The sequence below is a fragment of the Pelophylax lessonae genome (assembly GCF_965119305.1).
Source record: "Pelophylax lessonae genome assembly, chromosome: 13".
NCBI classification, from domain to species: Eukaryota; Metazoa; Chordata; class Amphibia; order Anura; family Ranidae; genus Pelophylax; species Pelophylax lessonae.
The window spans coordinates 72,154,956-72,179,256 of NC_138780.1; the positions used below are offsets into that span (position 1 = coordinate 72,154,956).

The 24,301-nt window shown below is 46.4% G+C and overlaps 1 protein-coding gene across 1 annotated transcript in view; it reads left to right on the plus strand.

Moving 5' to 3' along the window:
* Positions 1-14,809: 14,809 nt before the first annotated feature.
* CCDC9B (coiled-coil domain containing 9B) overlaps positions 14,810-24,301 on the plus strand; it is a 364,648-nt gene continuing 355,156 nt past the window's right edge. The window contains exon 1 of the mRNA XM_082275011.1: positions 14,810-14,916. The gene's annotated coding sequence lies outside the window, so the exon portion shown is untranslated. The remainder of the gene's footprint in view (positions 14,917-24,301) is intronic.

Below are 24,301 nucleotides of genomic sequence, written 5' to 3' on the forward strand. Positions count from 1 at the left end.
CATGCCAATTCGGCCTGAAGGGGCGCCCTCACCCGGTTCTGGGGTGGGGGGACGTTTGCTCGGTTTTCTTCAATCCTGGCTGGCCCGCATTCGGGACAGGTGGGTTCAGGAAATCGTTCGATCTGGATACAAGATCGAGTTTCTCGGCCGACGAGCAGATTTTTTCCCTCAAATCTTCAGCTGTCTCCGGAGCGCTTGCAGGATCTGCACCTGGCGGTGCGGGACCTGCGGGCCCAGGGAGTGGTAGTTCCGGTGCCTCATCGGGACAGATTTCGGGGGTTCTATTCCAATCTGTTCACTGTGCCCAGAAAGGAGGGCAAGGTACGTCCGATTTTGGACTTAAAAGCTCTGAACCGCTTTGTGCGGGTTCGCAAGTTCCGCATTGGAATCTCTGCGCTCGGTGGTGGCTGCCCTGGTTCCGGGGGAATTCATGGCCTCCATCGACTTGAAGGATGCGTACCTTCACATCCCCATTTTCGAGGGTCACCAGAGGTACCTTCGATTCGCCATTGCGGAGGATCATTACCAATTCGTGGCGTTACCCTTTGGTCTCGCTTCGGCTACGCGGGTTTTCACCAAGGTGCTTGCGCCGGTCTTGGCCTTACTGAGAGCCCAGGGCATCTCTGTCTTGGGGTATCTGGAGGATATCTTGATTCGGTCTGCAACCAGTCAGGGCCTGGTGAACGACCTGTCCATCACGATGCAGACTCTGCAGGAGTTCGGTTGGACGATAAATTTTCCGAAGTCGACGCTGTGTCCGTCGGTTCGTCTTCCCTACCTGGGGATGATCCTGGACTCTGTTCAAGCAAAGGTCTTCCTGCCGGAAGACAAGCTCCGGACACTTCAGGACGAAGTCAGGTCCCTCAGGGACAATCAGTGCTCGTCCCTCCGGACGGGTGTGAGGTGTCTGGGATTGATGGTCTCGGCTTTCGAGGCAATTCCCTTCGCCCAGTTTCACACACGGGATCTTCAGGCGGAGATCCTGGCCAAGTGGGACGGGCGGCCGCAATCTCTGGATCTGCGGATTTCGTTGAGCCGCCTCACCCGAAGGGGTCTTTTGTGGTGGCTCCAGTCCCCGGCGGTGTCGGGGGCAAGTCCTTTCGTCCTTTGTCGTGGACGGTGGTCACCACGGATGCCAGCCTGTCGGGCTGGGGTGGGGTTCTGGGCGTTCTGTCTGCCCAGGGAACTTGGTCGGAGGAGGAATCCTCCCTTCCGATCAACATTCTGGAATTGCGAGCGATAAATCTCTGCCTTCTGCGTTGGACGGACAGGCTTCAGGGCCGTTCCGGTTCGGGTGCAGACGGACAATGCCACAGCGGTGGCCTACATCAACCACCAAGGAGGCACCAGGAGTGCCCGAGCGGCTCGGGAAGTAGCCAACATTCTATCTTGGGCCGAGACGCACGTCCCAGCGATAACTGCAGTTCACATTCCGGGGGTGGAAAACTGGCAGGCGGATTATCTGAGTCGCCAGACCCTGGACCAGGGGGAATGGTCCCTTCACCTGGATGTCTTTCAGATGTTGTGCGCGAAGTGGGGCTCCCCAGATGTGGACCTGTTCGCGTCTCGTCTAAACAACAAGGTGGAAAGGTTCGTGGCAAGGGCGCGCGATCCTCGGGCAGACGCCTCAGACGCGTTAGTGGCGCCCTGGCATCCATATCGTCTGATGTATGCCTTTCCACCGATTCAGCTGCTGTCCAGGCTCATTCGCAGGTTGGCCTCGGAACCACACACGGTGATTCTGGTGGCGCCAGACTGGCCTCGCCGGTCTTGGTACGCAGACCTCGTGAATCTGGCGGTCGAAGCTCCATGGCGTCTGCCTCTTCGAGAAGATCTTCTTTCTCAAGGACCGATATTCCATCCTGCTTTACAGTCGCTGGCTTTAACGGCTTGGCTGTTGAAAGCCAGATCCTGAAGGATAGGGGTCTCTCCCCTGCGGTCATTCCCACTTTGATCAAGGCTAGAAAAGCCTCTTCGGGGAAGGTTTACTACCGTACTTGGAAGGCGTATTTTGCCTGGTGTGAGTCCAGGGGGTATTCCCCTCGCTCATACTCGGTATCGAGAGTGTTGGCTTTCCTTCAAACGGGCGTGGGCCAGCGTTTGGCGTTGGCCACGATTAAGGGTCAGATTTCTGCGCTGGCCGTTCTTTTTCAACGCCCTGTGGCGTCTAATTCCTTGGTTAGCACCTTTGTTCAAAGGGTGCGACACTTGGCCCCTCCTCGGAGGGACCCTTTACCTCCATGGGACTTCAACCTTGTTCTGTCCGTGTTGCAGCATGCTCCCTTTGAAAAGATCAGGGAGATCTCGTTGTCTCTGTTGTCCAAGAAGGTTGCCTTTTTGGTGGCGATCACTTCGGCTCGCAGGGTGTCGGAGCTGGCGGCCCTGTCCTGCAGCTCTCCCTACTTGGTGATTCACTTGGATAAGGTGGTCTTGCGACCTAGCCCTTCTTTTCTTCCGAAGAGGATCTCGGAATTTCACCTCAATGAGGACATTGTCTTGCCTTCGCTTTGCGCGAAGCCTAAGCATCTAAAGGAGGTGGCTTTGCATTCCTTGGATGTTGTTCGGGCGATCAGAGTTTACCTGTCATCGACGAAATCCTTTCGCAAATCGGATTCTCTATTTGTCCTTCCAGAGGGTCCTCGGAAGGGCATGGCGGCGTTGGCTGCGACCATCGCCAAATGGATCAGACAGACCATTGTGCAAGCCTATGCTTTGAATGGGAAGGTTCCTCCTTTCCCTGTGAAGGGGCACTCTACTAGGTCTCTGAGTACGTCTTGGGCCTATCGTCATCAGGCTTCTGTGGCCCAGGTGTGTAAGGCGGCGACTTGGTCGTCCGTTCACACCTTCTCAAAATTTTACAAGGTGGATGTTCAGGCATCGGCAGATGCTTCCTTTGGCCGTAAAGTTCTTAGTGCGGCAGTGCCTTAGGGTCCCTTGTTTTGGCTGTTGGGGTGTTTTTCCCCTTAGGTTACTTGTTCTTCCTGGGCTGTTGCTCCTGTTGAGCACGTTTTTCCTGTTGCCCAGTTGGTTTTCTTACTTTGGTAAGGTTCCTTTCTCTGATGTGGGTACTGCGTTGCTTTAGGCGCGGCTGCGTTTTTTCCCACCCCTCATGTCTACACTGCTCTGGGACGTCCCCATTAGTGAAGATTATGAAGTGGCGGCGACTGTCGGAGGACGTAAGAGAAAACGGAATTTTTGTAAAATCTTACCGTAAAATTCCTTTCTCTGAGTCCTCCGACAGTCGCCGCCCCCGCCCCTCTTTTGGGGTTTGTTTATGTACTCTACTGCTATGCTACTGAAACTGAGTTGAGAATGCAGGAAGCAGGGAGGTATTGACTGAGGGGACCACCCCCTAGGGGTGTGATATGCTAAAAGCTTTGATATTAACAAATCTTGTTGCCTAGCTACTCCTGCGGAGCAAAGGTCAATTACCCCATTAGTGAAAATTATGAAGTGGCGGCGACTGTCGGAGGACTCAGAGAAAGGAATTTTACGGTAAGATTTTTCAAAAATTCAGTTTTTTGTGAATTGGGGGAGAGGAACCACATGATTCCTGCACTGTATACTATAGTTGGAACTTTCACAGCACTGCTTGTAGTATCTGGCATAAATTAAACAATTTTTTTACAGTAAAATGCAGCCATCCTAAAATTAGGATACTAACTATTGGAGGTAACTCCTTTTTTCATTTCTGCTGTTTAAAATAATATATAAAAATAAATATATATTTAAATCTTGGGAGACTTGACAACAACCGTATTTACATTGCTACGTAGTTGCTACACTTCGTGTTAAAGGAATGAAAATTGCTTGATTTTCCCTCAACACTGTCAGTGTTAATATGGAAATCCCTCCCACTACGGTATTGTGTTCTGTTGGCGGGGAGTGCAGGAAGGATTTCCCAGCGGCAGAACACGACTACTGCTGGCGGCTCTAGCTTCTGGCAGTTATGGGGCGAAAAGACCGGGCAGGCTGCTTGTACTAAAATCGATGGATCAAATTCTGTACCAGTCTACAATTCATACCAGTTTTGGATGAATCCAAGTACGTCTACGGCCAGCTTAGAAGTGCTTGATTTCAACCTTTTTTACTTGATCTGTTCAATAATCCTAAATTTTACTAATAAGATGAGATGTCTGAGAGCCCAGACCAGCATCTTCAGATCTCTAGACCTCTCATAAGCAGAGTTGTATAAAGTACTCAAAACCCATACTTGAGTAAAAGTACAAGTGCTCGATCAAAAAGTGACTTGAGTAGAAGTGGAAGTGCTCGATCAAAAATCGACTTGATTAGAAGTACTAAAATATTCAACATTTTTTGTACTTAAGTATTGCAAGTAGTTTTTTTTTTTTTAAATTTTGCTATTCAAGTACTGAAATTAAAAGTACAAGTACTGTGTTATGTAGTTATTAAAGAAAGAAGTCAAAAGTTTGAACATCATATTGTTTTTTATTATTTCAAATGCAGCTTTTATTTATACATACAGTAGCTTTTATTTTCGTATGCGCTGATAATACACATGTTTTGAGCTTCATGAAACCTGCCATCTACTGTTCTGGCAGTGGTAATTATTATAATTGTAACGAGTAACTATGCAGCACAAAAAAAAATATCGGAGTAGAAGTATTGAAATCCTTGAAAAAATGTAGTGAAGTAAAAGTGGAAGTAGGAGAAAAAAATTCTACTCCAGGAAAGTACAGATACCGCCTTTCGGTATTTAAGTACAGTAGTGAAGTAGTTCTACTTAGTTACTATACATCTCTGCTCATAAGTGGCTGTCATGCAGGATTTTGGGAAAGAATGATCAGATTTTTTTTCCCATTACTTTGAGGCGATGGCTGTTATTGCAGCTATTGACCTCTGGGAGGGTGTAGTGACCAAGGAAACCATCTTGTTAGGTTTTTGTTTCTGTATAGAGGAAAACGTGATATAGCTGAAATTGCTCAGAAGGATCATTTGTCAAAAATTTCTAGCTAATGAACAACTGAAAATAAATTTGCATATCACAGGTGACAGAACTGGTAGTATTGGTTGCATAAATTTATTTGCCTTGCAAGCACATTGTGTATTTCACGGTAATTATTTAGGATTGTGCGTATATGTGAGATTTGCCATATAAAGCCTTATATAAAGCTGCTGGCTTTCCCCCTCTGTGGCTTTTGTTATTTGCTCCATACACATTGTGGTCTGGTAAGCAGCCCCTTTAAGAGCACTTCTATGGTGTTGCATGCTATCATCTCACACGACTAATGGTGACGGGATTTCTTCTGTATGGGCATTGGGCACATACTGCTTTTTTACTCAGTGCTGCATTTTGACATTTAATAATCCTGTGGGCCCGGGCCATTGCGTATATGTTTTAAAAAAAATTAGGCCTTTTTTTTAAACCAGTTTTTAGAGCACCGATCGGCGCTCACGTGACCTGCCATCTCTCTGCTCTCCCCGTCTGACAGCTTCCTACAGCTGGCGGGACATAGGATTCCCCACTGACATAAGTCGGGAGGGGAGGAGGAGAGGCGGTGGGTCATGTGAGCGTCGATCGGCGCTCTGAAAACTGGGAAAGGGGCACACAGGATTATCAAACAGACTGTAGACAGGATATGAAACTTTAAATTAAACTACAGCAGCATGAGGAAAGGGGGGGGGGGGGTTCACTGACACAGGAGCAAACAGGCAGGGAGGGGAGGGTGGGGTGGGGGAGGACAGGAGGGCTGCGGATAATAGAGGCATGTAGTCTGACCACAGTGTCAGTGGTTATGTGTGTATGCATAATTTGGTGCATTGAATAGTGTAAACATAAAAACAGCTAATCAGACAATGGCAGCTTGATCCTTCTATAAAGCTTTTGCATCAGGTTTCTCAAACCTTTGCATGCCTGCGAGTTATGTGCTAATGGCTAAGCCCCTCCCCTTCATGACAGTGTCAAAAAGGGGTGGAGCATGGGTGACCTTACATTGATGCCCCCTCCCCTGAAAAAAGTTCTGCAGATGCCCAGGGAATGGTCCATTCCTGTAAACAAGATGTTTCTGTGCATCAATGTTTAAAAAAACATGCGCATGTGACAATTTCCTGGAAATATTTTTACCTTTTGGGAAAAACATTGCATGAGTGGATAATGCACCGAAGCATTGGCACTCACAAGACTACAGCCACGTTGGCTGACTATAAGAGACACCTGCAGCTCCCCAGGTGCGGGAAAACACCTGGAATTTTTAGGCATATTTCCAGCGCCTCACTGACTGTGTACAGGAGGCCTAAAGGTGAAAGGAAAAAAAATTGATGTAACCATTACATGAAAGAATTTGTAAGCTGCAAAATAATCCATTTTGATTTTGTCTTCAACATGGTTTTAGGTAGTTATCGGCCGATATCGTTTTTTTAATGCCAATACCGATATTTTGGTAATCGGTATCGGCTGATATTGGCCGATATTTTCGGACATTTAAATTTTTTTTATTTTTTCACAGGTACTGTTTTGGAGGGATCTGGGGGCCCCAACCCCCTCCTCAGCACTTAAAAAGCATTCAAAACCCCAGGTTTGGCTGTTTTGAATGCTGTCATTGTTTTAAATTCGGTGCAGAGTACCGGAAGTGATGTAATGACATCACTTCCGGTTTTTTACATGGAGACCCGATCAGAGCCGAATGGGGCTTTGATCGCGTTTTCGCCAGCTGTGCAGGTAGGATGCCCGGTCTCCCGGTGGGACGGGAGACCCGGGCGAGCTGCGATAGGCGGCGGGAGGGGGAGGGATGTTTCCTCCCGCTCCTTGTAATGACAGCCGAGTGACTTCTCAGCCGCAACTGTTGTCCTTACAAGGCACCCGACTGTCGGCTATGGACGCCGGTACCGTGGTGATGCCTCTAGCTGCAGGCATCAAAAAGCGCTTGTTGTTATACCACCATTCAATGCTGCTTCCTGCTCCAGACCTGCTCAAATGTCTTTCCCAGGACCTCATGAACAACTTACAGCACCCACATGGATGGTTTCCAGGACATACATCGAACACCACAGGACCAAGGGATTGCAGGTATTTCTCTTACATCCTCTGACAGACGCAGCTCTTCAATGTTTCTTCACCAATGGGTTATGCGCCCTCTACATGAGTAGACTAGGCAGTGAAAGCTTTCACTTGGCACGCCTATAGGGGCTGTCCTACACACATAACCCCTGACACACTGTGCTCATAGATCAGTTACTTGCTGCCTAGTTTCAGGAGTAGGACCTAGGTTCTTGACAAAATGTATTAAAATTGCACTTACAATGGGTTAACTTGCATGAAGGCACATCAGAGACAAAGGCAAAACCGCGGCGCCCTGTGTGCCCTTACCTCATACGATTGGCTCGTATACTGCGAGCCAATCGTATGAGGTAAGGGCACACAGGCCGCCGCGGTTTTGCCTTTGTCTCTGATGTGCCTTCATGCAAGTTAACCCATTGTAAGTGCAATTTTAATACATTTTGTGTGTATTTAAAACGGGATTACGCTATGTGCAACTTATTTCCCTTCACACATTTATGATACTACGTCTGGAGTTCAACATTTCATATGGTGTAGGGGAATATATTTGGTTTTCCTGGTCCATGAAGGATGCGATGCACTCGGATTTATATCTAAGCGTGTGTGGCCGTTCCATTAGGTTGGAGGCCCTCCGCTTCTGGTTAGCTGCCACTTTGATACATATATCACGGGTGTATTCCTGCCTTTATCTTAGGATTCAAACCTTCCGCTTTGACATCACCTTTGTGGGACTTTTTGTTTTTGGATTCGCATTCATCACTTAATGGACTTTTTTGTTCACCCAAACTATTTAGTGTTATTTATTTAATACTTTAGTTTTATTTCTCGTTTCACATTTGTATGGGTTGCACCATATTTGATAGCGCTGCACTATTTTTTGCTTTATATTGTTTGATTTACTATTAATCAAGTGTTTTCAGCTGCTTTCACCATTATCAATTTCATATGTTCATTTATTAACTTATTTCTAGCGCAGGATCTTTTTGGATTTGTACAAGTTTTTTTGCCTTGCTAAAAATGGAGTCTCAAAATGAAAATTTCCCCTCGGATATTAATTTGTGCATCCGGCCTATCCGGATCACCTTCTCTGGTGTCTGTCTGCAGCCATATGGGCCATACACACTATAAGATTTTCTGAAGACTTTTTCCTTTAGACTTCCTTTAGACTTATCAAAACCATATAAAATGAGGTCAAGCCTAAACACTTTCAATTTGTATGCAATCTGGCAGGCCCTTGCACTACATAGAAAAGGTAAATCTGAAATAAATCTAACCACAAAAGTTGGATAGTGTGTATCCAGCTATAGAAACTCTGGCGTCCAAAGTGGATCTTGTAATGAAACAAGTTGCTGTCCAAAAACGGCTGATGCCCTCTCAGGCCTCTGATTAAGAGCCTGATGTGGTTGCCACGGACACTGCCATCCCAGAGGGATCCCTGTCCTCAGTCAGACGGTGAGGAGGATGAGTCCTCCTCAGCTGTGGCACGGGAACACACTTTGGTGAAAGCACTGATTCGGTCAGTAAGGGAGACATTGCATATAGGTGATGAGCCCACGCAGTCAGGAAAGCGGGTTGTCTTCGGCTCCTGCAAGCCCAGAAGTCAAGTCAGGTTTTCCCTTGTCCTGAGGATTTTCACAATATCGTGAATGAGCAATGGCGGCGCATTAAGCATATGCTGGTTGTGCCCAAGCACTTTTAGCACCGTTACCCCTTTGCACACTCCGTTTCCAATCGCTGGACAGTGTCTCCTAAGGTGGATCATTGTTTCCTGGTTGAATAAATCCACTGTAGTACCCATGGAAGACTCCCCGGTGTTTAAGGACCTGGTGGACAGGCGCATGGAATCACTTTCCCGCCACCTGCACTTGGTGGCGGATTCACTTCTCAAACCTGTGTTCGCCTCCATCCTGGTTTCTCAGACGGTTACAGAATGGATCAAGGTGCTTAGGAGCAACTTGCAAGCTGAGTCAGTTCCTCCAACTCTAATTGAGTTCACGGATCAAATGGCCCAGGCCATGGTGTACCTGTGCGATGGGACCCTGGACAAGGCTCCTCTGGTTGCCAGGGTGTGTGCGGTGGGGGTCGCAATACGCCGCATGGTGTGGCTGAAGAGCTGGTCGGTGGAACAGGCTTCTAAGAAGACCGTGTCCAATCTTCCCTTTTTGGGTGAACGCCTTTTTGGTGACTCCTTGGATGAGTTGATCAAGGGTCTCGCAGGCAGTAAGGGTACTCCTCTCCCCCAATCTGTGAAGGGTAAGGCGCCTCGCGGTAAGTGAGGGCCCTCCAAGGCTCACGGGGGTTTTTTGTGCCTCAGGAACGCAGGAAAAAGGAAAACTGTTCAGAGCCTCCGGAGGACACAAGAAGGCTTGGTCGGGTAAGCCCAAGGCCAGGCAGTCTGGTGCGGCGGACAAATCCTACTCTGCGTGAAGGGATGCCCTCACCCGGTTCAGGGGTGGGGGGGGACATCTGCGTTGCTTTCGGGAACCCTGGACGTCTCTGATTTAAGACAAGTGGGTTCACTTATTGATTCATACAGAGTACAAGATCGAATTATGTTCTCGCCCAGCCTGGTTTTTTCATTCAAATCTCTGTCTGTCTCTGGATCGTTTGGTCAATCTCAGGGAGGCAGTGCAGGATCTCCTTGCACATGGCGTTATTGTCCCGGTTCCTCAGCGGGACAGGTTTCGCATTTTTTACTCAAACCTGTTTACGGTGCCCAGGAAGGAGGGCAAGGTGCGTCCAATTTGTGCGGGTGCAGAAGTTTCGAATAGAGTCCATTCGGTTGGTGGTGGCGTCTTTGCAACAAGGAGATTTTCTGGCCTTCATCGATTTAGGACGCATATCTGCACATCCCTATTTACGAGGGTCACCAGCGGTATCTGTTTTCGCAGTGACGGAGGAGCACTATCAATTTGTGGCATTACCTTTTGGTCTAGCTTCCACTCCCAGAGTCTTCACCAAGGTTTTGGCCCCAGTACTGGCTTTGCTCCGCAAAAAGGTGATTGCTGTCCTCGATTATTTGGACCAGTGTTTCTCAACTCCGGTCCTCAGGGCACACTAACAGGCCAGGTTTGCAAGAAAACTGAAATACATCACAGGTGATATAATTTGCTGCTCAGTGATTGCAGTATTCTAGTCTGCATCTCCCCAAGGTAATACTTAAAATCTGGCCTGTTAGTGTGCCCTGAGGACCGGAGTTTTGGACGATCTCCTGTTAAGGGCGAGCTCTTGTGTCGCCCTGTAAGGTGATCTGGCCTTCACAGGAGTTCGTGTAGACCATTAACTTTCAGAAGTCTGCGCTGACTCCGTCAGTACGCCTGAGTTATCTGGGCATGATCTTGGACTCCTCTCAAGCGAGGGTCTTTCTTCCAGAGGAAAAACTCCAGACCTTGCAGGGCGAGATCAGGGTCTTGATGGATGGCGATCTCTCCTCCCTGCGGAAGTGTATGAGGGCCCTGGGGATGATGGTGTTGGCCTTTGAGGCGATCCCGTTTGCCCAATTTCACACACGGCCTCTGCAAGAGGAGATTCTTGACAAATGGAACAAGGATTCACATTCCTTGGACAGGATGATATGTCTAGGCCGTCTCACGAGGTCAGAGCTCTCGTGGTGGCTCCTGTCGCCTGCTCTGAGCCAGGGCGGGTCTTTTCTGCCGCTGTTGTGGACGGTGATCACTACGGATGCCAGCCTGACGGGCTGGGGTGGGGTGCTGGACACTCTTTGTGCCCAAGGAACATGGTCGAAGGTGGAATCATCTTTACTGATAAATGTCCTGGAGCTCAGTGCGATCAAACTATGCCTGCTCCATTGGGTGCCTTGGTTGCACAGTCTCCCGGTTTGGGTCCAAACCGACAATGCCACGGCTGTGACTTACATCCATCACCAAGGGGGCACCAAGAGTGCCCGGGCGGCACAGGAAGTGGCCCAGATTCTGACTTGGGCCGAGGCGCACGTTCCGGCTCTATCTGCAGTTCACATTCCAGGTGTGGAAGAGTGGCAAGCAGATTACTTGAGTCGTCAGGCTCTGGATCAGGGGAATGGTCCCTGCATCCGGAGGTTTTTTGCCTCCTGTGTACCCGATGATCAACTCCAGAGGTGGCGGTGGAGACGGTGCAAGTGATTCTGGTGGCACCAGACTGGCCTTGCCGGTCTTGTTACGCGGACTTGGTAAAGATGGCCGTCGAGCCTCCCTGGCGGCTGCCTCAGAGAGAGGATGTGCTCTCGCAGGGGCCGATCTTCCATCCTGCCTTACGATCGCTGCCTTTAATGGCTTGGCTGTTGAAGGCCAGGTGTTGAGAGACAGAGGTCTCTCTGATGCTGTGATTCCTACCTTGTTGAGTGCTAGGAAGGCTACTTCCAGGAAGATTTATCATCGTATTTGGAAGATGTATATATCCTGGTGTGAGTCGAAAGGGTTGCATCCTCGCTCCTTTTTCAGCGGCGAGGGTCTTGGCTTTCCTGCAGAGAGGAGTGGAGCAGGGTTTGGCTTTAGGCACGATTTAAATGTCCGGTGTCGGCCTTAGCCATTTACTACCGACGTCCCTTGGCGACTGACTCCTTAATTCGCACCTTTATTTAAGGGGTGCGTCATCTGGCTCCGCAGAGGAGATCCCCTTTTGCCTCTGTGGGATCTGAATTTGGTTTTGTCCATTCTGCACTGACCTCCCTTTGAGAATATCAGGGAAATCTCTCTGCTTTTGTTGTCTCAGAAAGTTGCCTATCACCTCTGCTCGCAGGGTGTCTGAGTTGGCAGCTCTGTCTTGGCCTTCGCCTTATCAGGTTGTTCTGCGACCTAACCAATCTTTTCTCCCTAAGGTGGTGTCCGCTTTCTATCTCAATGAAGATATTGTTTTGCCTTCGCTCTGTGCGAAGCCTAAGCATCCTAAGGAATTTGCCTTGCATTCGGTGGATGTGGTTCAAGTGCTCAGGGTTTACCTGTCGGCCACGGAATCCATTCGTACGTCTTGATTCTCTGTTTGTCCTTCCTGAGGGGTCTTGTAAGGGTTCGGCTGCGTCTGCTACAACCAAATCAAAATGGATCAGACAGATTATTGTTCAGGCCTATTCATTGAAGGGTCAGTTTCCGCCCTTCCCCGTGAGGGCGCATTCTACTAGAGCACTGAGTGCCTCTTGGGCTTTTCACCATCCGGCTTCTGTGGCTCAGGTGTGTAAAGCGGCGACCTGGTCGTCTGTACACACTTTTACAAAATTCTACAAGATTGATTTGTTGGCATCCTCGGATGCTTCCTTTGGCCGCAAGGTTTTGCAGGCTGCTGTTGGCTGAAGAGATTGATGTTCTCCTTCAGGGGTGAATTTTTGTTTGAGGGTAAGCTCCTGTTGGTTGAGCTTTCTGTTGCTCAATTGGCTACGTTTTCTAGCCTTGTTGATACGTTGACAGTTGTGTTCTTCCCACACCTCATACCTACACTGCTATGGGACGTCCCATTGGTGAAGAAACACTGAAGAGCTATGTCTGTCAGATGACGTAAGAGAAAATGGAATTTATATAAGAAATTAACGTAAAATTCTTTTCTCTGAGTCCTCTGACAGACTCAGCTCCCGTTCCGCTGTTCTGGGGCTGGTTGTGTTTTCCTTCACTGCTTGCTACGAAACGTATCTATGAGCACAGTGTGTCAGGGGTTGTGTGTAGGACGGCCCATATAGGCGTGCCAAGTGAAAGCTGCGTCTGTCAGAGCACTCAGAGAAAATAATTTTACGGTAAGTTCTTACAAAAATTCAATTTTATCCTCTCAAGCTGCTACATCTCTTCCTGCATGGATCATATAATTAAAGAAGCACATTGCACAAAGCGTGATACATTTTAAAAACTGCTATTTATCCTTGGTGTATACACTTTCCAAAAAGTTTGTGTGCAAAATCAGCAAACATTAAAGTGGATGTAATCCCCCACATATACTTAGTGAAGTGAACAGCCTCAGATGATACTCAGAGATGAAACCAATCTCCCTACATACGTTTTCCATGTAGATCTACTGTCTTCAGCTCTATATATATTCTTCTGAAAGTGCACATCGTGTTAGAAATTTTCTCTTCCTGTTAAGCACTGGGAGTGTTGTGTTGGTATACACTGTGTGACAGCTGATTGGAGGAAATGCACACGCCCCTATTCCACATAGGCAGAGGAAGAAAGGAATGTGCTGTGCATAGACTAGCTCTCTTCTGATCTATTTATAGCACCCACCCTGACACAAAATTCAGTTGACTGAGAACTTGTCAGAAGTTTTCATGCTGATAACAGAAGAACAGAGCAGGAGAAAGCTACTGGACTTTGGAGAGAGATAAGACACTGCAGATATATCTGCCTAGGTCAAATTTCATTAATCGTGTTTCATCCACTTTAAGATTTACAAAATGGTGCTATTGGCATCAGTAATATGTGCGAAAACATAATAATGTCAGACATTGTGCCCTGCCTGCATGACGCAGTGTTTCATTACAAATAACATCTGTTTTTTTTTTTCATTTAATTTAGTCCCTATTCACACTATAGCGATGACAGACATCACATGTGATTCGAAGCGCACTGCTCTGAAAATCACATTCGATGTCTGTGCGATGTGAATTCAGCCATACAGATTGTATGGCTGTACTTGCATTGGATTCGGACAGAACACACGCAGAACTCTTTTTTTTTTTTTTGGGTCCGCAGCAGAATCTGATCGCATGGTGGTTCACACCAATGCGATCCGATTCATGTCCGAACTGTCAGTTTGCACTGCGATATGCAAACTGATCTGGTGGTGTCGGTAAATTCATATTGACACCCCCAGCGATTCGCTTATGGCAGTGTGAACTGACTAAGATTTGAATGCGATGCGTGAACCCGCAGTGGATTCGGAGGGTTCCCGCATCGCATATATGTGAACTGGCACTTATGGCATTGGCAGGTGACAGGTTCTGTTTATGGAGACATCAGGGGTCTATTAAAATTCCCCCCCCCTGTCCTCTACAGCTAAAGTAGCCAGGGAATATAGAACTAATTGGCTTCAAACTAACAATTGTTGTTCCTGCTCTCTCTTATTGGCCAGTTGGCCCAGATCATGTTTACTGAACAGTTGACTGCCAGCTGAACAAAAATTATACCAAGCATATTTTAAAGTGGAATTTAAGCCTAATACTTGCAGTATTATTTGAAAGTCCCCCCTCTACTTATTCTTTCTACACTGTGTTTTTTAGTCTGGTCCGGTCAATGGCTGGGAATTCCAGGAGCTGTGACTGCACCCGTAAGCGCCCGGCCGTTGTTGGCTCTCCCTACTTTCCCCTGCAGCTGCCACTCACTTACACAGGGACTGGAGCTGCAGGACCACATAACCATAAGTATACAGATGATTTTTTTTTTTTTTTTTTTACACAAGGTAGGTAGGAGGAGGCGGTGGGAACATTTTTAAGAATAGTTAGTGTTTGAATTCCACTTTGACCACTTGAAGGCCAGGATGGCTTATGGATCGCAAGTGGTTAAAGTTGTTAAAGTAAACATGGAAAAAAGTAAGCAAACTTTAGATTACATTGAGTAATTATATTTTTAAATGTATTTTAAAATGTTTTATGATTGAAAATGTTAATATTTAAAACAATTTTGTTCAGGTTTTTTGCATATTTATCCTCATAGCTTGAGGGGAGGAACTTTTGTGTTGGATACGTATGGCAGCTGTAAGAGCTAAATATTGGCGGAATTTGGATTGTTTTATGCTATCTATGGGTGGCATATGAGACTGCCTCTGCACTTGGCTTTCAGCCTAGGAAAGGCTTTTGTCATCATAACATGATCTTGTATGCTATGCAACCAGTGCAGAGTAACTGTCTGATGTCTCTCCTGCCTCAGCTCTGCTTTGGAGTCTACCCAGCTTTGCCGTTGATTTCCAATATGCACAAAACTGTAAGTGTGTTCCCTTTGTGTTCACGGTTTTCCTCTTTTTTTTTTTTTACACCAAAAAGTCAGTACATTGGTTTCAATGTTGACTTTAAAATGATTTCATTTTCAATATTGAAGGTTCCCACTCGGTTTTCTAAATGCAGATCACCAGGGAGCTTTGTTCATTGTGATCTGTTGTGGACATTGCGGCTATTTTAATAAATGGTCACGCACACCGTGTTGCAGCCAAAAGCTTAAGTTGAGATCTTGTGTTGCAGCTGTTGAATATAGAAAAGCAGGAATAGTAAGTAATCTTTATAGCACAATACCCACTGCTTACTTTTTACCCCTGTATTTTATTTTATGTTTTATCTTAAAACGATTTTGCACCCCTCCCCCATTGCCCTTTAAAAATCTAAGCTCTAAAACTGCTTACGAAGAAAGTATGTAGTGTAGTTCTGCGTATGGAATTTCTATTCCTGAAAAAGGCTTTGCAGCACAGTGACGGCTATCAGCAAGTGAAAAAGAGAATGGGATATCTTTTAATTGGAGCTTACTCTAAACTCCTGATTTTTATTTTTAACACATTCTTTTTTTTTTTTAGCAATCCTTTTAAATAAAATGTAGATTGTAAAGAGAAGCAAAGTATAATTTTGCTGTTTTGCTGCTTTTATTTTTACTCTAATCTGTGCTTCTTGCTCTTGATTCTATTTTTGAACTGAAGCTAACTTCAAAATAATTTTTTAATATCAATGTGAAAAAAGTCTAGTTCCGATGGCAATGCTAGCATTTGCAGCCTGTAGAGGTATAGTATGTAATCCAACATATACAACTATAAGAAATCAACACATCCACTGCAAAACGTTGTATGTGATTTTCCTGTATTGCATCTGACCCACAGTTGGCACATTATTACACAGTATTGTTTAAATACCCCTGCTTTGTTGGTACCTGTAATCAAAATGTTTGTGGAGCTGCTATATGTAATGCAAGTTGGTTGAAGGTAAAGCCACAGCCACTGAACATGTTGGCAAAAATGTATGTGAATTGCCATATACAGTGGGTACGGAAAGTATTCAGACCCCCTTAAATTTTTCACTCTTTGTTATATTGCAGCCATTTGCTAAAATCATTTAGGTTCATTCTTCTTCCTCATGAATGTACACATAGCACCCCATACTGACAGAAAAACACAGAATTGTTGACATTGTTGCAGATTTATTAAAAAAGAAAAACTGAAATATCACATGGTCCTAAGTATTCAGACCCTTTGCTGTGACACTCATATATTTAACTCAGGTGCTTTCCATTTCTTCTGATCATCCTTGAGATGGTTCTACACCATTTATTTGAGTCCAGCTGTGTTTGATTATACTGATTGGACTTGATTAGGAAAGCCACACACCTGTCTATACAAGACCTTCCAGATCACAATGCATGTCAGAGCAAATGAGAATCGTGAGGTCAAAGGAACTGCCTGAAGAGCTCAGAGACAGAATTGTGGCAAGGCACAGATCTGGCCAAGGTTACAAAAAGATTTCTGCTGCACTTAAGGTTCCTAAGAGCACAGTGGCCTCCATAATCCTCAAATGGAAGACGTTTGGGACGACCAGAACCCTTCCTAGAGCTGGCCGTCCGGCCAAACTGAGCTATCAGGGGAGAAGAGCCTTGGTGAGAGAGGTAAAGAAGAACCCAAAGATCACTGTGGCTGAGCTCCAGAGATGCAGTCAGGAGATGGGAGAAAGTTGTAGAAAGTCAACCATCACTGCAGCCCTCCACCAGTCGGGGCTTTATGGCAGAGTGGCCCGACGGAAGCCTCTCCTCAGTGTAAGACACATGAAAGCCCGCATGGAGTTTGCTAAAAAACACCTGAAGGACTCCAAGATGGTGAGAAATAAGATTCTCTGGTCTGATGAGACCAAAATAGAACTTTTTGGCCTTAATTCTAAGCGGTATGTGTGGAGAAAACCAGGCACTGCTCATCACCTGTCCAATACAGTCCCAACAGTGAAGCATGGTGGTGGCAGCATCATGCTGTGGGGGTGTTTTTCAGCTGCAGGGACAGGACGACTGGTTGCAATCAAGGGAAAGATGAATGCGGCCAAGTACAGGGATATCCTGGACAAAAACCTTCTCCAGAGTGCTCTGGACCTCAGACTGGGCCGAAGGTTTACCTTCCAACAAGACAATGACCCTAAGCACACAGCTAAAATAACGAAGGAGTGGCTTCACAACAACTCCGTGACTGTTCTTGAATGGCCCAGCCAGTGCCCTGACTTAAACCCAATTGAGCATCTCTGGAGAGACCTAAAAATGGCTGTCCACCAACGTTTACCATCCAACCTGACGACAGAACTGGAGAGGATCTGCAAGGAGGAATGGCAGAGGATCCCCAAATCCAGGTGTGAAAGACTTGTTGCATCTTTCCCAAAAAGACTCCTGGCTGTATTAGATCAAAAGGGGGCTTCTACTAAATACTGAGCAAAGGGTCTGAATACTTAGGACCATGTGATATTTCAGTTTTTCTTTTTTAATAAATCTGCAACAATGTCAACAATTCTGTGTTTTTCTGTTAGTATGGGGTGCTATGTGTACATTCATGAGGAAGAATGAACCTAAATGATTTTAGAAAATGGCTGCAATATAACAAAGAGTGAAAAATTAAGGGGGTCTGAATACTTTCCATACCCACTGTATGTGTGGACAGAAGCCTTCCACATCAACTCCCCTCCGGAGAAAACTATAGTGATCAACCAAGAATATCCTAAATGGCTGATTGCGACTTCTCCCCAGAATGGTGAGCCAAGGGTGTGTGGTAGTCTCCCCTGATGCCCATAAAAATTAAAATCCTGACTGGTCACCACTAACTACAATTATCTGGTGCCTGTGGCTGCATTAAGCTATTTTTGTGTTTTTTTTTTTTTTTTTTTACATTTTCCCAAAAGTATGTATGCATTTTTTTTCTACACATAACAGTTTTTGTTACAGTAAGTATTTGTATTTTAATGCGTTTCAAATGATTCTGTGTGTGTATAGAGGTGGAATTTGAATTTGTCTGTTTGGCCAGCAGAAGTCAGGTTGTAATAGTGCCTTCAATATTTCAAAAATGAAGCTCTCATCAGGACAAATTATTGCAGACCCGGTGGAAATAAGTGAAGCAGTGCAAGGAGCAATGTCATTAAAGTGGAATTTTCCCCATAACCGTTTATAACAAAGTAGAACTATAGGCAAAACTTTTTTTTTTTTTTAATGGAGTAAGGAAGGGTTATAACCTCTATAAGGTTTATTTTTGTCCCATTAGGGAGATTTCCCTTCACTTCCTGTCCCATAGCCAAACAGGAAGTGAGAGAAAATCTGTGCAAATTAAGGGACTAGTGTCCCCATTGAAATATATTCACTAGTTCTGGTGACCTGGGGGTCCCCAAGGAATTCTCTTAATTTGCAGGGATCTCCTCTAACTTCCAGTTTGGCTATGGGACAGGAAGCAAAGGGAAATCTTCACAATAGGACACGGAGGGTGAACAAAAAAAAAAAAGCTGACGGAGGTTATAACCTTACCTTGCTTTATCCAAAATGAAAAAAAAAAAAAGTTTCTCTTTTTGTTCATTGACGGGACACAGTGCTCCATAAATCATAACTAGTGGGTTATGTTGCCTCCTCCAGGAGTATGACTAGGTAGAACAAAGAAAGCCTGGGTACGCCTGTGGGCCATCCTCAGCTAGTATATTACCCCCCTCTCTGCTCTAGGTAATCAGTTTTAATCTGTCTAAGGAGTAAGGACCTAGGCTCCCGGCTGGGATCGCTGGTCCTAGCAATTTTCTCTTTCCTTAAATCTTGTTTAATTTTTCTCTCGGAAATCTACAATCAACTGCTGGCTGGGCTGGGGGGGACCACTGGATCTAATCCAGCCTGTCGCCCAGCCCAGCCAGCTACGCGCTAGGTCGGCCGCGACATAGCCTCACGGACAGAGGCTGGCCTGTGAATTAAATGTCTCGCAGGGTCGCATACGACCAGGCTTGGGTCTGAGTCGCAGCGGTCCCTTGGCCTACATCTCCCTTACTTAGGTGGCAAGGAGTTCTGTCTGGAGCGTAACCCACACCATGGAAGGGTAAGTACAGTCCTCCTTCTCCCCTTTTGGTGGTTTTCTTTGGGGTGGGTGCTGGTAAACTCTAGGGGCGGTTGGACCTGCCTGCAGGTTCCCTTCCTCCGTCCTTAAATACCTCACTGAACTGGGCTTCCCCCACTCCCATTTCCCCCCCTGTCTGGACCTAGAGTCTGGTGGGGGGTCCCAGGGCAGAGAATGAAGCGGAGACCCCTGGGCTCTACCCCGCTATCCCCACTTGGAAACAACTGAAACCTCGTGGGGATGACGACGCTCCTCCTCCTCCTTAGTTTTCTCTTTCTGTGCCTGGGACATATGAACGGGGATAGCGTCCATGATGATGCTGGTTTCGAATTCTCCACGCTCCTATGGTTGGTAGAGTAAGTCTTTTTGGGGTCTGCAAGGTTGTTTTTGTACTGCAAGGTACAAATTGTTTTTGTACTGCAAGGTCTTCCTTTCCTTTATGTAGCCTCAGGGACCAGGGTCACATCTCCCCCACCGACCCCCTCATGGAGGTGTTAGGTTCCTCGAAACCCCAGCTTCCCGTGGTTGCACTGACGACGGTTCTGCAGTCCTTGGTGGAAGTGGCAAAGGCCCAGAAGGAAGCATCCCCTGCTCAGTCTGTCTCATCTGATTCTGAGCCAGATGCCGCCATGGACACGGCCCGTCCAGGGGGACCTAATATCACACCCCCTGATCCATCTAATAGTGAGGATGATTCCTCTATGGTTGCAGTAGCGAATGAAAAACTGGTAGACTCCCTTATTACTTCTGTGCGTGAGACTTTAAAAATGAAGGATGTGGCTGATGTAGCCATGGACATGGCTGTGTTGTTTGGTACGCACAAGTTGCATCGTACTCCAAAGGTGTTCCCTTTTGTGCCTTATTTTGACAGGTTTTCCTGTAAGGAATCGGAACAACCAAAATGACCCTTTGTGGTCCCCAAAGTTTTGCTGTACGTGTCCCTTTTGAGGAGTCCCATTTAAAAAAGTTGGATAGTCCACCAGTGGTGGACCCTCCTGTTTCCAGGTTGAATAAAGCAACCATGAACCTAGTAGAGGAATCCCTGTCCTTTAAGGACCCCGCTAACAAGAAAGCAGAGGCTGTGGCACGCAGCATGTTTACTATGGCTGCTTCGGCATTGCGGTCAGTCTTTGCCTCAGCCCTGGTATCTCAGACCCTAACTGAATGGGCCAAGCTTTTGGGCCCTGGGGGGGGGGGGGGGTGAGCAGGTCCTGCTGCTTATGTTGATTTAGCAGACCAGTTGTTCCATGGTGTGCAGTTTATTTGTGATGCAGCTTTGGATACAGCTCCAACTTTCTGTTTAAGCGGTGGTAATTAGGCGTGTTCTGTGGCTTAAGAATTGGTTCACAGACAATGCCTCTAAGAAAGCTCTCATTGTTCTGCCCTTTCAAGGCGATCGCTTGTTTAGGGCTACCCTGGATGAACTCATTAAGGTTATCTTGGGGGGGGGGGGGGGCGAAGAGTACCTTCCTGCCACAGTCAAGGAAAGGGAAAGAGCCTTGCCCCAAACGGGGGCCCTTCTTCTCAGCCCATAGAAATTTATTTTGTGCTTCTGGGACAGAGAATAAGGGAAATAGATCTTTAAAATTTTCCCCGGGAGGTTCCAAGCAACCTTAGTCTGGTAAGCCTAGAGCTAGCTTCCCCCGCACCAGCAGACATGACTCCTTCAGCATGAAGGTCTGCCCTCACACATTATTGAGGTGGGGGTACATTTTCGCTGGTTTTTGGCCCCGTGGACTTTTATGAGCGTCAAGGAGAGCCACAAAATGTTTTTATTTTGGGAGTACCCAGAAAGGGGGACAAAGCTTGTACTTTTCAGGTTTTTTTAGGTCCTGAGTCTCCTTGTGCAGATTTAATTCCTGCAAAGGTTACGGTGATGTCTGAACTACTTAAGGTCCCCCCTATCCCTGTGCAGGGAATTGATTTACCTAGGTCTGATTCTATTTCTGACCAGGGTGGTCCCTCCTCTGGACAAACTTCAGGGACCGCAGGCCATGATTCACCGGCTACTGTCACAAAGATAGTTCTCTCGCTCCCATTTTGCTTGCAGGTTCTGAGTCTACTGGTATCCACCTTCAAGACAGTTGTGTTTGCACAGTCTTACATGCAGCTCCTTTTAGCAGGTTTGGCTCCACAGAAAGATACCAAAGCTCGTGACAAGGTCACAGAGGTCCTCTGACAGACGCCGCAGGCGTCCAAGAGCCACGGTAAGGTCAGTATCATCCTCAGCTAAGGCTTCTTCCGCAGTTCCTACAAGGAATCAAAAGTGAGGTCAGGCATTAATGATGGATGAGAAGGCCTGGCTCGCAGTCTCCAATCTAATTCATCCCAAAGGTGTTCTAATGGTTTGAGGTCAGGACTCTGTGCAGGCCAGTCAAGTTCCTCCACCCAAACTCGCTCATCCATGTCTTTATGGACCTTGCTTTGTGCACTGGTCCGTATCATCAGTTGATCAAGGGGGGTTATGGTGTGGGGTTGCTTTTCAGGGATTGGGCCTGGCCCCTTAGTTGCAGTGAACTCCTAAGGTGTCAGCATACCAAGACATTTTGGACAATTTCATTTGTGGGAGCAGTTTGGGGATGTCCCCTTCCCGTTCCAACATGACTGCTCACTAGTGCACAAAGCAAGGTCCATAAGGAGATGGATGAGTGAGTTTGGGGTGGAGGAACTTGACTGGCCTGCACAGAGTCCTGACCTCAACCCACTAGAACACCTTTGGGGTGAATTCGAGCGGAGACTGCGAGCCAGGCCTGCTAATACAACATCAGCGCCTGGCCTCACAAATGCTCTTCTGGAAGACTGGTCAAACATTCCCATGGACACACTCCTAAACCTTGTGGACAGCCTTCCCAAAAGAGTTGAACTGTTATAGCTGCAAAGGGTGGGATAACTCAATACTGAACCCTACAGACTAAGACTGGGATGCCATTAAAGTTCATGTGCATGTGTCTCAATACTTTTGACAATCTAGTGTATTTATCATGTTTAACATAGTTATACCTGCAAAAGGGGCCAGCTTAAGGTGATCTATCGTGACTCAGAGAGATTTAAAACCCATAGCAACCAGACTGAAGATTACTAGAGTCACACCAGCTAAGAGATAGTTACTGGTGGGTTTTATATAGAACAAAGGAAAATCTATTAGGTGATCCTACTGCCAGGAATATTAAAGTTTACCATTTTTTTTTAAAGTGGGGTAATAAGAAAAGTATATACAGTAAAATATAAAGATTTTACTGTGGCTCTACCATTATTTCATTTTTAATCTTAATGCTCCAGATGAGCAGGGACAAAAAAAAAAAAAAAGGGATAAAAAGCCGATAGACAGATTTCTCTAAGGATAGTATTCAGTTGTACAGTGCCTTAAAGTATTGATACCCCTTGACATTGTCCACATTTTGTCATGTTACAATCAAAAACATAAATGTATTTTTACTGGGATTTTATATGATAAACCAACACAAAGTGACACATAATTGTGAAGTGGAAAGAAAATGGTAAATTTTTTTCCAATTTTATTACAAATAAATGTGAAAAGTTTGGTGTGCATTTGTAGAACCACCTTTTGATGCAATGACAGCTGCAAGTCTTTTGTTGTTTCTTACCACTTCTGGCCTGGAAGAATTTACCCCCTTAATGTCCAGGCCATTTTTTGTGATGCGGCACTGTGTTACTTTAACTGACAATTGCGCGGTCGTGCGATGCTGTGACTTCTAATAAAATTGATGTCCTTTTTTTTCCCCCCACAAATTGAGCTTTCTTTTGGTGGTATTTGATCACCTGTGCAATTGTTATTTTTTGCATCATAAACAAAAAAAGTGACAATTCTGAAAAAAAAAACCTATTATTTATTTTTTTTTTTTATTATTTATTTAACATTTCCAATAAAAAAAAATAAAATAAATAAAATCAAAAATTTTCATCATTTTAGGCCAATTTGTATTCTGCGACATATTTTTTTTTTTTTTTTTATAAATCTTTTTATTGAGTTTTTTTCAAAAGGAAAACAACAACAACGAACAGTGGTGCTAAGGTTCAGACTAGGTACAAGCAATCAACTGTACATACATAATAAGACACGGCACCCGCGCAGGGGTCCAAGGAAGAGAGTGGATGTAGTACACACCGAGTGGAAGTCATATACAATAGCCCCAAAAGACACAACAGGTATTGAATGAACAAAAGAAGGTCCTCTCCAAGACCCAGCAACGGACCGAGCCCAATACAGGTCAACCCAAATCATCTCAGAACCCCAGTACACTCTGAGGCGAGGGTCGCCAGCCGCCCAAGGCGAAAGGCGAGACCCGCCTCACCCCCCCGTGACAGTGGAGGGATCAGAGAGCCACCTGGCCCACACCTTATCTAATTTTTTCCGGCAACCCCTGTTGGTATACGTGTCTTTATACAGAGGGAGGACTGAGTTCACCAGGGTCTTCCAGTGCTGAACCGTGGGCGGGGATCGCTGTCACCAGTGGAGCACAATAGATTACCTGGCATAGAACAGTAGTAAACCGAGCAATGTGCGATCCGCCACCCGGGACACCAGGTCATCCAGTAAACCGAGTATGCAGACTCCCGGGGAAGGAGTCAGTGAGATGGAGGAGACTTTTTCAATCATATGCAGCACCCCGGACCAGAAGGCAGAGAGGTGGGGACAGGTCCAGAAAATATGGAGGAAGTCACCCGGGGCCTGGCCACATCGCCACATGGGAGTCGTGCATTTTATGCAACCTGTGCGGAGTGAGATAGGCCCTATGAGCAATTTTAAATTGAATAAGTCTATCCCTAAGTGAGACTAGCATTTTAACCACCTCCCACCCGGGCCATAGTACATATACGGCCGGGTGGGAGTCTCGTCCTTCTGAATGGACGTTCCGGAACGTCCTTCAGAAGGAGAGAGATCGTGCTGCCGCGGGCACGCGCAGCGGCGCGATCTCGATGTGCCTGTGTCCCTAGGACACAGAGCAACAAGACTCGGCAGGAGGGCCCTGTGATTGGCCCTCCTGATCACATGACAGCCGTGACCAATCACAGCCGTCATGTAACGTCAATACAGCCGTTGTAACGGCTTCGATCTCTTCTCCTCCTGACAGATCCTGTCAGTGAGGAGAAGATCAGAGGATCGATTCTGCAGCTGGGGTGATCAGTGAGTATTTCTAATTACTCACTGATCACAGGGGGGTCTGTGCTGGTAATCAGATGATTGATTACCAGTGCAGCCCTGGGGGGAGGGGATGCCACTAGAGCCACCAGGGATGCCCACCCATGACCACCAGGGATGCC